This window comes from Euphorbia lathyris, chromosome 2 (genome assembly GCF_963576675.1).
Source record: "Euphorbia lathyris chromosome 2, ddEupLath1.1, whole genome shotgun sequence".
NCBI classification, from domain to species: Eukaryota; Viridiplantae; Streptophyta; class Magnoliopsida; order Malpighiales; family Euphorbiaceae; genus Euphorbia; species Euphorbia lathyris.
Window position 1 is genome coordinate 3,493,841 of NC_088911.1, and position 12,728 is coordinate 3,506,568.

The window sequence follows — 12,728 nt, forward strand, 5'->3', positions numbered from 1 at the left end:
AAACGATTAATTACACTCAAGTAGAGAGTTTGCCCATCTCCTACAAGCATTAAGAATCATAAGTTAGTTCTCAAAAAGGATAAAGATAACTTAAATAGGTTAAACGTAATTACCACATAATTAAGGTTAAGATCCACTTTTAGCCTTAGTTAAGAGGGGTTTAGCCCATCATTAGATTAAAACACACTTTAGAAAGATAGATAATAGAATTCATATTAATAAAAGAGATTAAAGTTTAGAAGAAACCGTAATGACGATTACCGAACGAACTTCTTCGGTAACTTGAAACTTACTTTTATTAGATGAACTTTTGCACAAACAACACTCTAACAACAATAAGAACAACACAAACAACTGATTCTTAAGGAGGAGAATCAACAAAATAACATTATAGAGGGAGGAATTAAGCCTAAGCTTGGTGTGTCTTCAAATGGCACCCAAGGCCTCCTTTTATAGTAAAATGGCACACATAATTCCAAAGACCAAGTCATCCTTATGGCCTCTCACTCCTTATCATCTGAATTTAGCATTTAAGAGAGCATGGGGAAAGATTTTAATAATTTAGGAATTGAAATGTGTAAAGGAATCTTAGGCTTCAACATATTCATCAACTTTGGATAAATTTCTGGGCCTGATGCACTTCGAATTTGGAGATGATTGTCATTAGTCATTTGTTCATCTTTCTCTTAGCTTTCCAATGCATTTTGAATCGCCTCAATCCGAGTCCATATGAGGGAGATAAGTTGAAAATACAAAAATGTGTCAAATCTGTCCTAGTGTGAACAATTGGACTCTATCTTACAGCACCTATCCACGACGAAGTGCACGCTGGGTGTCACTAAAATTCCTTTTTTCTGGTCCCTTTTACTCCTGAGTTGCTGTCTTAAGCCCCGACTTGGTTATTTGTGCCGAAAACCTTGCGAAAGTGCCTAGAAAACACACAAATTGGCTTAGATACATAAAATGAAGAAAATATACAAAAACCATTATTAAAATTTATTAAAATGGTAACAAAATAAATAGTAATTAAATACTAAAAATGCTATAAATTACGACAATAACAGCACACGTTCTCAATATTTTAATTGAAATTTGGTTGATGAACCAATTTAATTATATTATATTTTTTTATAGTCTCAGATATATATAAACACAACAGTAATATTTTGAGTTCAATTTTTTTTGTGGGCTGCTATTTACCGCAATATTTTTTCCACCTACCGCACTATTTTGACAATTATGCCCTCCTCATAATTTAAACTCAAAAAATCAAAAATCTCAAATCCTCTCAAATCCTCTCTAGCTTTTTGGGTTTTCAAAAAACCCGACCTAAAACAACATGCCGCCAAAGCTAGGAGCGGGTAAAGGCTTCATGAAATCTCCAGTAAGTTTTTTTTTAAAAAAATATTCAGAAATCACGGGTTTCGCCTCCGAATCGGAGGCGAAACACGTATGAATTTACCCTAAACGGACTCCCCGTGCCGTTTCCGCCAAGGGTGGAACGGATGAACTGTCCATTCCACCCGAGGTGGAAACGGCACGGTCGTTCGTTCCACCTAAAGGTGGAATGAACGGCGCCGTCGTTCCACAGTACGGTGGAACGAAAGGCGCAATCGTTCCACCGTACTGTGGAACGAGGGCCATGATCGTTTCGCCTTACTGCAGAACGAGCGGCGCATCTGTTCCACCGTAAGGCGGAACGGTGCGTGCTGCCCGTTCCGCTGTAAGGCCGACACGAGCGCCGCAACCGTTCAGCCCAGCGGCCGGACGGTTGCGGCGCTCTGTTTATGCCAAATTAGGCCCGAAATTTTGTTTTTTTTAAATAACTTGGTTCGACCCGGCCTATGGCAATGCCCAAGTATTAAAAAAATCGAAAAACGAGAAATTGAGTATATTTAAATAAAAATGCGTTATTTGCTTATAAATGTAAAATGTTTTTGGTTTTTACAGGCTGATATTGCTGAGAACCGTTCTGGAAAGAGACATACAAGGTCACGTGTTGTGACTGCCTCTGCCCGGAGGGAACGGGGGGACCAGATATTGATGGGGGATGCCCAAAGGGCACAGCCGGAGGAGATGGCGGATGCTGTAGAGATGGACAGAGATGACTCTGTGCCTCCTCAGAGTTCATCCTCTGTGCGAGTACCTACTAAGACCATACCGAGGGGTCCTGGCGGATGTTTTGCTTCTACAGCAGGGTCGTCTTCGGGTGAGAAATTTAAATTTACTTATTATTATGTTATTTATTCGTGATTATTATAAAATATACGAATATAATAAATGAGTTTACTATAATTTCAGGTAGCAGCAAGCGCTCGAGGAGTGATGTAGAGGATGACTGGATCGTGAAGACCCCGGTTCCTGGGGGTCCATCTGATGGTCTTGTGATCCCGAGCTTCTTGGGACATATTGCCACTGCTATCTGGAGCAGGCATGATAGGGGCCTCCTCAGGTGTCAGACACGATCATTATACTGTGGGAAGCTGTGTGTATGGTACGGTGGTGCTTCTCAGCAGATCCAGAAGCGTATAGAGTCAACTGGATTGTCCCATTTACCCAATATCATATATGGCCACATCGATGCGCCCCTGATTGCGGCTGTTGTGGAGCGGTGGCAGCCAGACACGTCATCATTTCACATGCCGTTTGGTGAGATGAGCATTATGTTGCATGATGTGTGGCAGATTTTGCGCATCCCCGTCGATGGGGCTATAGTGACTGCTGATGCGAGTGTTGAGGAGCTTTAGTCTTGTGTGATGGAGTTGTTTGGTATGACTCGGGAGGAGTTGCAGAAGGGTCACTGCTTTAATGGCGGTATACGAGCGGCTTCCGTCTTGGATTATTGTCAAGGAGATCGGATTGCTGATTCACAGTCTACTGCTTGGACGTTTTTGATGCTCGGTTGCACATTGTTCGTGGACAAGAGTGGAGACCGCATTCGACCTTCTTGTTTGTTGGAGATACATGACTCTGTATCTGGAGCCATTGGACTCTCATGGGGCTCAGCTGCACTAGCATATCTATACCGTCATCTAGGTATTGCTAGTAGAGGAGACTGCGGGCAGATCACGGATTGTCTGGCACTGCTTCAGGCATGGATTTATGAGTACTTCCCGTGCTTCAGGCCTCAGCGGGATGGAGTCACATTGGATCCAGCGATGCCGAGGGCTTGCATCTGGCCATCTATATCGTTGGAGAAGAGTGGGGATCGACTAAAATCATATCGTGTCCGGCTTGATAGATTGACTGCTGATGAGGTGCAATTTCAATTTAATTATAAAATCCAAATTCATTTACTTGTATTATTTGCATGTTAATGTTGTTGTATACGTCTGTAGGTGATGTGGATGCCATATGGTCCTGATGTCATTACGCATACCCCTAGGACGATATACGTCAGATGGATACGTTATAGGGATGTGATTGAACCGTACATGCCGGGGAGATGCCTTCGCCAGCTAGGTTACGTGCAAACCATACCCCGACCGATCTTGAGGCCGTTGAAGTCCGTACGTCCTTGGTCCAGCTTGAAGTATCAGGTAGAAGTGCCCGCCGATATGGCGGAGGATCTTTGGACCTCGTTTCCCGAGGCTTGCATGCTGATATTGTCTCGGTTCACTCTTGCACGGACTCCTTCGGACTGTGAGGAGCAGTACATGCCGTGGTACTGCCTGCATTCACACCCTCAACTACTACCGGATATGCCTGCACCCGGACCGGTTATTCATACTCGCTCGAACAGCGAAGTGGTATGTAATTTAATTGTTAATCGATTTATTTATAATTATCAGAATGAAATTAAATGAAGTGATATTTATTAATTTTGGGTTATTTCTTTTGCTAGTGGGTTAGTCGTTGGGTTAACTGGGGAGAAGGTGCATTGGACGCGATGAACCTTCTTGATGAGGATGTTGCGGCTGAGTGGAGACAGTCGTACGACCAGATTTTGGATGCTTGGAATTCGGCCAAGTGATTTGTGGTTGTGTTTTTAGTACTTTTTATTATAAGTATATGGATGTTGGCATTTTAGTACTTTTTGGCATTCAGATAATATCTTTTATTATGTACTTGATATTTTAGTACTTTAATTTATAAGTACGTTGTTAATTACTATTTGTTAAACAGAATCAATCAACAACATGTAACTCGAATGAACAAAACTGAATCGAAACAACAACTGTTTGTTATCCAGAATCTATCAGAATCAACCTGTAACGCATATAAAGCTATCCAGATCAATACAAATCAATATAGAATCATTACAGACACAACATGTAACTCGAATGAACAGAACTGAATCGAAACAACAACTGTTTGTTATCCAGAATCTATTAGAATCAACCTGTAACGCATATAAAGCTATCCAGATCAATACAGATCAATATAGAATCATTACAGACACAATATAGACACAACATGTATCTCGAATGAACAAAAATGAATCGAAACAGCAACTGTTTGTTATCCAGAATTTATCAGAATCAACATGTAACGCATATAAAGCTATCCAGATCTAAGTTGAACCAGTCTTGTCCATTGTGCTATCCTAGCTGCATAAATGCGATCCCACCCTTCAACGCTACGTTCATGGTGCCCCTTCCACCATTCTAGTACATGAGGGACTGGAAAATTAGGAGATAAATTTAAACGAATATAGTGGCGATAGTGCGTACTCGAATGAGCTATGCAGATCTCTCGTTATGGTCTTGTAGCAGTGGAAGGGGCATACACTGGTAAAATAGTACCACAAAAACTATAGTTATTTCCATCCAGGTATCCGAAAAACATTACAGCAGCATTGTACAATGTAGCAATCACAAACATGTCATCATAAGCGAGCATCCAATGCTCATGCGAACAAGCTCCACCGTCCCAACTGATTCTATTAATTGCTGCATCAACACCGTCAATTAACACAGATTCATACCGAGAACGGTTAGCAATTACTTCATTCCTCATGTGATGCCTGACTGATTGCCACTTCTCTTCGGTGCCAAAAATGTAGGAAGAAACAACACGGAAGCCACAATTTCCATCACAGACTACGTCGCAATATGTTTCAATGTACGGCTTAATGATCCCGACTACTTTGTCAGAATGAACGAAATCATTAACTTCATACGTATTTCCATCTGCATTGAATCAAAATAAGATATTGTAAACCGCACATAACTTATGTTAAGTGTAAATGAATTAGATATTGCAAAACTGTATTACCTGAGGATACAAAATTATGAACAGATGATGAAGAGCTTTTCCTACCACTTCTACCATGGCTCATAGACGAACTACTAGAACGAGCATGTCCACGCCGAGTTTCGTTGTACTCCCAGGCACTAGGCATACGTTTTGTAGATTTACCTAACTTCGGTCGTCCTCGAACGTTAATTTTCACATCAGGTTTGGTGTAATGTGCTTGATCAGGGTGTAGTTGATCATGTATAAGTATTGAAATGTTTCGCAGCAAGGCTGTGTCACCTTTAGATACATGGTCGACTAAGGATTTAAAATATCTCTGATCCTCTGTCCGATCATGACACCCTTCAATTTCATGAGTCTGACCATAATTAATCAAAAGTGTTCTCCAGAACACATGAACCCTCTCAACACTGATCATATCGCCAGACTTATAAGCTTGTTTGATCTCGCATGCACATGGTATCTGATGAGAGGTTCTCAATACACATCCACAACACGCATTCACTTCATGGCTCAAACTTCTCATGCGAGATAACTCAACATTGATCAGTTGCATGCAGTAGTGTGAGACTTTGCATACCAGGTGGTTAAAGGGGAATCCGGAGTAAGAGACTCCTTTACGAAGCCTGGACTGCTCAAGCATGTACCTAATAAGAACATAAACATACTATCAATTGACTGAGATTTACAAATACATGATAAGAATACAAACATCTTCCAATAGAACCTATTGAAAATACCTGATATGAGATGCCTGGGCTTCTATCTGCTTATGAACCTTTTGCCATACCGTATCCAGCGATCCTGTGGATGTATTGAGCCATTGCTTTAGACTCGCATGTTCGCTCTCCACACGACAAGTGGTTGTGTTGCCAAAATGTAAGAAATTTTTCGTCCATGCAACAACAAACTTCTCCTTATGCACCAACCACGTCTCCTCAACGTACGAGATAAGAGTTTGGTATCTGCTCATCGAATCATGCATCTTGCCCAGATTTTCCTCGTACTCCGCAATGGATAAAGATTCAATTAATGTTCTCCATTTTCCATTCTTGAATTTACCGGCAATTGATTTGTCTCCCATGATTCTGTACGCCCGATCTTCTACATCCTTGTTTATATGCCAGGTGCATAACAAATGTGCTGTATGTGGGAAAACATCCAGAATCGGTTTCAACAACCCCAACTCCCTATCACTGACGATAACAGTCGGGTTGAGATCAAACCCAATCAAAACCCTCAGCCGCTGCAGGACCCAACGGTAACTTCCTTCAGTCTCATCTTTAATGATGGCATATGCGATCTTGAAATTGTTATTGCAAGGCGTCATCCCAACAATTTCAACAAATGGCATTTTGTACTTGTTGGTTTTGTACGTGGAATCAATGCCGATGTACCAGTGATAAGTCTTGAATAAATCTACTGATTCTGGATGTGCCATAAACACATGTGTAATGACGCTGGAATCACCCTCAGTTTGCGTATAAAGAGCATACTTGTTCTCGAGAGCGATATGATAGAACTGACTAGCCAAGTCTCTACCTTCAAACCCATCATTCCTCATCTTATCTCTATAGTTGTAGACGTGTTTAATTGTTGGGTGGTCTTCAGGATGCTTTTCTTTAACGGCTGCTAAAATAGCACAAGGCTTTGCTTGAGCCGAACTCATATCACGAACGATTAATTTAGATGCGATAATGAGTCCGCTCATCTGCCGACTTCCCTCTGGATACACACGTAACGAATGATTGTGCTGACCAGTTAATCCAGCCTTAGCCTTTATCCCCCAACCAGTAAGGTCTGACCGTTGATAGGCTTTAATCTCAAATTTACACCTGCACGCTTTAGTTTTCATTTTTCGTATTAACCCTGCGTCATCTGTTTTCCCTCTGTAGTGTTCACCCCGTGAATATCTCAATTGCTTTTGCTTTCCACCATTTTTATGCGAAGATATTGTAATCTCAAACCCAATTCAAATAGCTACCTGTTTTGCCTAAGTAACAGCATCTTCACACGAAGCGAAAACGGTGTCCGTTATAAAACGAGAACTGTAATCAATGTCGTCCGGTTGCCAATCTTCTAATGGTTCCTGAATATATAAATAATGCATAATATGTATTAACAATACGCAAAAAAATGTTAAAAAATGACATTCGGTTGCATAATAGGTATTGACAATACATGTAAAAATTTAAAAATATAAATTTAGGGCTTAGTCGGGTTAAAAATTAGAATTCCGAGCTTGTCCGGGCCTCGTATAGGCTAAACGGACATTTGAACCTTCTCTGAATGTAGAAGTAATTGTTCTGAATGAGTCATAATTTGTAGATGTAGGAAAAATTATTATTCCTTTCCAGGATTTCAATATTTGTATCATTATTCTTTGACTTCAAACTCCCCATAATTATTCGTATGACTTCAAACTCCCCATGATTGATAGTATGACTTCAAACTCCCTATAATTATTCGTATGACTTCAAACTCCCTATGATTGATAGTATGACTTCAAACTCCCCATAATTATTCGTATGACTTCAAACTCCCCGTAATTATTCGTATGACTTCAAACTCCCCATTATGGATATTTGACTTCAAACTTCCCATAATTATTCGTATGACTTCAAACTCCCCATTATTGATAATTTGACTTCAAACTCCCCATTATTGATAATTTAACTTCAAACTTTCCTATATATACATCTAAAATATGTAAACAAAAACTCATAATCTAAAATATCATCACTATCTCACCAAAATGTCTTCTGATAGTAGTGCAGAATACGAGCTAATGATACAGAGTGTGATTGAAATGATTCAAGAGGATGATGAACTTGATCTTTATTTACTTCAACAAGTACAACAACAAGTCGGCCACAATTCTGAACCTCGAAGGAGAAAATATGTAAGACGTGATCGGGAAGCTGTTGCAGAACGTCTGTATAATGACTACTTTTCTGAACCTGTTTATTCAGCTGAAGTTTTTCACAGACGGTTCCGGATGAGTCGAAATTTGTTCATACGTATAGTGGAAGACCTTGGAAATCACACAGTATATTTCCAACAAAGGGTCGATGCGGCAAAAAGAAGTGGCTTGTCTCCACTCCAAAAATGTACAACAGCTATATGCATACTTGCGTATGGATCTCCGGCTGATGCTTTTGATGAATACATAAAAATTAGTGAGTGCACATCGTTAGAATGTGTGGAAAATTTTTGTCGTGCTATTATCGAGGTGTATGGGCCTGTGTATATAAGGAGGCCTAATGTTGCCGATGTACAACGTTTAATTCAGATGCACGAGGAACACCATAGGTTCCCTGAGATGCTTGGCAGTCTTGACTGCATGCATTGGACATGGAAGAATTGTCCAGTTGCATGGAAATGGCAATATTTCCGAGGAGATTATGGATATCCAACAATCATGCTTGAAGCAGTCGCTTCAGTAGATCTTTGGATTTGGCACGCATATTTCAGTGTTGCTGGGTCCAATAATGACCTTAATGTTTTGAGCAGATCTAATTTGTTCCAAGATAATTTAAAAGGAACAGCACCGGCGGTTTAATTTACTGTTAACAACAAGACATATAATATGGGCCATTATCTAACTGATGGTATCTACCCGAATGGGCTGCTTTTGTGAAAAACTTTCCACATGCTAATGACACTCAACGAATATGTTACAAACAAATGCATGGGAGCGCACGGAAAGATGTTAAACGAGCATTCGGGGTACTTCAAGCCCGATTTGCAATAGTACGTGGACCAGCACATACTTGGCATAAAAAAAATCCATGACATCATGGATGCTTGTGTAATATTACAGAACATGATTGTTGAAAATGGGAGGCACACTTACTCAAGAAACTTTCCAACTGATAAATTTTCTCAGCCCATAGTTCCTGATGACATTCAACATGAGCATGTTCCGGATTTTGCTGCTTATCTCGCAAGGGATTTACAAATCCATGATAGAAACATGCACGGTCAACTAAAATTGGATCTAGTTTAGCACATCTGGGAACGTTTCGGAATCACCGACCTTACTACTTTAACATCGGAAAATTTACTCTTTCAATCATGTATTCCTTTTAATTTAATGCATTTACCTTGTTTGTTTTTTTCAAATGTATGTTTCCTTATTGTAATGCACTTTTGTTAATTACTACAATCAATTAAAATCCGGAGAAAATTAATTATATTTATCTATTAATTTTTAAATCCAATTAAATAAATTATAAATATTTATTCGACTAATATTAAATATTGATAGATTTTTATTTAATTAATACTAATTCATTAATGATTTTTATTATTATCATAAAATAGGTTAATTGATTAAAAGTAAAGAAAAGTAAATATTATATGACGTGTGGGACCCGTGATTATAACTAACCACTAAAGAGAATTTTTTGCTGGAGTTGTTTTGTGGAGAGAATTGTTAGAAATTGGTGAGATGTAGTGGTTGGAGGGTGTTTATAGTTGCTCTAAACAAGTAAGGTAAGTCTTATGGGCCTTTTCTTTTATTTGATAAAAAAATTACATGAAAATACTGTTTTTAAAAATGATTTATAATTATAGAAAATAATAATAATTTATCGTTTAAACTGGAGTTTTCTTCTGAATAGTTTGAAGAAAGCTGGTATCCCGAAGAGCTGGAGGAAATTGATTGAGGATTGCATTTCCTCTCCTGTTTTCCAGGTTATGATCAATGGAGATATGTCTGATGAGTTCTCTCCCTCCAGGGGAATCCGTCAAGGAGATCCCATGAGCCCCTTCCTTTTTGTTATTGCTATGGAAAGATTGTCTCACCTGATCCAAGAGGCTGGGAGCAAGGGGATTCTCCATCCTGTGTCCATCAACAAATTTTGCCCTCCTATTACCCATTTGTTCTTCGCTGATGATGTGATGCTCTTCGTGGAAGGGAATGAGGAGCAAATTAGTGTGGTAATGGATATCCTTAATTGTTTCTGTGCTGCTTCTGGCCAGAAGATTAATATCCAAAAGTCTCGGATGCTTTGCTCTAAAAACATGGACAGAGGCATTTATAGAAGGCTGAGTGATCTTTCCGGCATTCCCCTTACTCACTCTTTGGGTAAGTATCTTGGGGTCCCTCTCCATAGCGACAGAGTCTCCAAAGCCTCCTTTAAAGAAACTTTGGACAAAACCAATGGTTTGTGTGCTAGTTGGAAAGCTAATTCTCTTTCCCTAGCAGGCCGTCTAACTTTAATCCAATCTGTCAATTGCGCGGCTCCTAATCATATCATGCAAGCCTGTAGACTGCCTGAGTCGGTCCTCAACGAGCTTGACAAAATCAACCGGCGTTTCCTTTGGGGAGAGTCTGGAGAAGGGAAAAAGATTCACCTTGTCCCTTGGAACGAGGTCTGCCAGCCGAAAAGTAGGGGGGGTCTTGGTATAAGACAAACTAAGGACAATAATAAAGTCCTTTTAATGAAGCTTCTCTGGAGAATGTGGCAATGCCCATCCTCTCTTTGGGTTCGTCTTCTCTGTGGCAAGTATCGGAAAGACAAAATCTTTGGTGGCCCTAAGGAGAGAGTTGTCAGTTGTTCCTTCCTCTGGAAAGGGCTTAGCGCTGTGTTTGCAGAGTTCTGCTCGGGGGTTGGTCTGGAGGTGGGTAATGGTAAGTCCATCAGCTTCTGGTATGATACATGGATTGGTGACAAACTGCTTGTTGAGGTGTGTAGATCCCCCCCCCCCGCCTAGTAACATCCGTAACTGGAGAATTGCCGATGTGGTGGACTCTGAGGGAGACTGGATCTGGTCAAAGTTTGATACATTCTTTAGCTTGGAGACTCTCCTTAGAATTAGAGGAGTTAAAATTAGTAATCATGAGGAAGATAAGGATAGGCATTGCTGGGCCCTGACTACCAATGGCGCTTATTCTTGCAAGTCAGCCTTTGAAGGTTTTACCCCTAACAGGGACGATCCTCTTTCGGATACGTGGAAATCCATTTGGGCACTTAAAATCCCTTACCGTATTAGGAGTTTCCTGTGGCTGGGAGTCAAGAACAGGTTGCTTACTAATTCAGATTGACACAGACGACACTTGGCAGATTCAGGAGCTTGCAGTAGATGCAGAGGCCATGATGAAACTTTGTGTCATGCTCTGAGGGATTGCTCTAAGAGTAAAGAGGTGTGGAAGAAAGTTATCCCTCACCACATTCTTCCTTCCTTCATGGCCCACTTTGAGTATAACTGGTTCTCTGATGGTGTTAGTGGGAATTTATTGGCTAACATGGAGCATGGTGACATTTTCTTTGCTATCATCTGTCACCAAATTTGGAAGTGGAGGAACGAGGAGATTTTTGCTGATAAAACTGTCTTTATTCCTGACTTACTTGATTTCTTCTCGAAAAAACTCTCTATTATTACTGAGAGCTTCAAAGGCCCCTTGCCAGGTCTACCCAGAAAAGAGAGGTCCACCTCGTTGGATGGAGCAGGCCAAGAGAAGGGGTGGTGAAGCTGAATACGGATGGCTCCTGCCTTAGCAATGACAAGATTGCTGCCGGAGGAGTTCTTCGTGATGCGGGTGGCGCCTGGCTGTCTGGGTTTACCCAGAACCTGGGGATGGGTTCTTCCTTTTCGGCGGAACTGTGGGGTATTCTTTCGGGTATCAAGCTTGCAATTAGCCTGGGTGTAAAGAGGTTATCTGTGGAGTCTGATAACATGGAGGCAATCAACAGGATTTCAGATAACCAGGCTATTTGTCTTAACAGCCAAAATCTTATCAAAGCTATTTTAAGGCTTCGTCCTTCCTTTGAGTTCTTAAAGTTCAACCACATTTATAGGGAACAGAACCGGGTTGCGGAACGCTTGGCGGCAGCTGGGCATGATGGGATGTTAGGTGTCTCTACCCTTTCTGATCCTCCCATCTTTCTTTTGTCTCTTCTTTTAGAGGATAGAATTGGGGTTAGCCTTCCTAGGCTGATCCCGGGTTAGTTTTCTTTGTTTGTTCGTTTTCTTTTCCTGTTCCTACAAAAAAAAAAAATAGAAAATAATAATTTGAATTATATAAAATTAAGAAAATCATTACTTTTAATATATTTTAAAAATTATGATTTATTGTTTTAAAAAATAAGATCTATAAATTAAGAGTTCATGATACTCCATCTGTTTCATATTACGTATCTTTCTAGAGATTTTTTTTTTCATAATACATATTATTTTGATATGATACATTAAGTCACCTTCTTTATCCTATAAAACGTGGATTTATATAGAGTAATTAGGATAATGGACTTATTATATAATAAATAAATATTGGAATTAATAAATAAGGGGTAATAAAGTATTTTTTCTAATATCCTTAATTTTTATCCAACTCCATAGAAGGATATGTAATATTGAAATAAAATTAAAGATATTTTTAGGATTTAAGATTTATGAGTTAGAATTTAAATTTATAAATTAAGATATAAAAGTATATTTTTTTTTATTTGTGATAGGTAGAAAATAATGATATATTTAAAATTAATTTTGTAATGCGATGTAATTTTATGGCTAGTTATGAT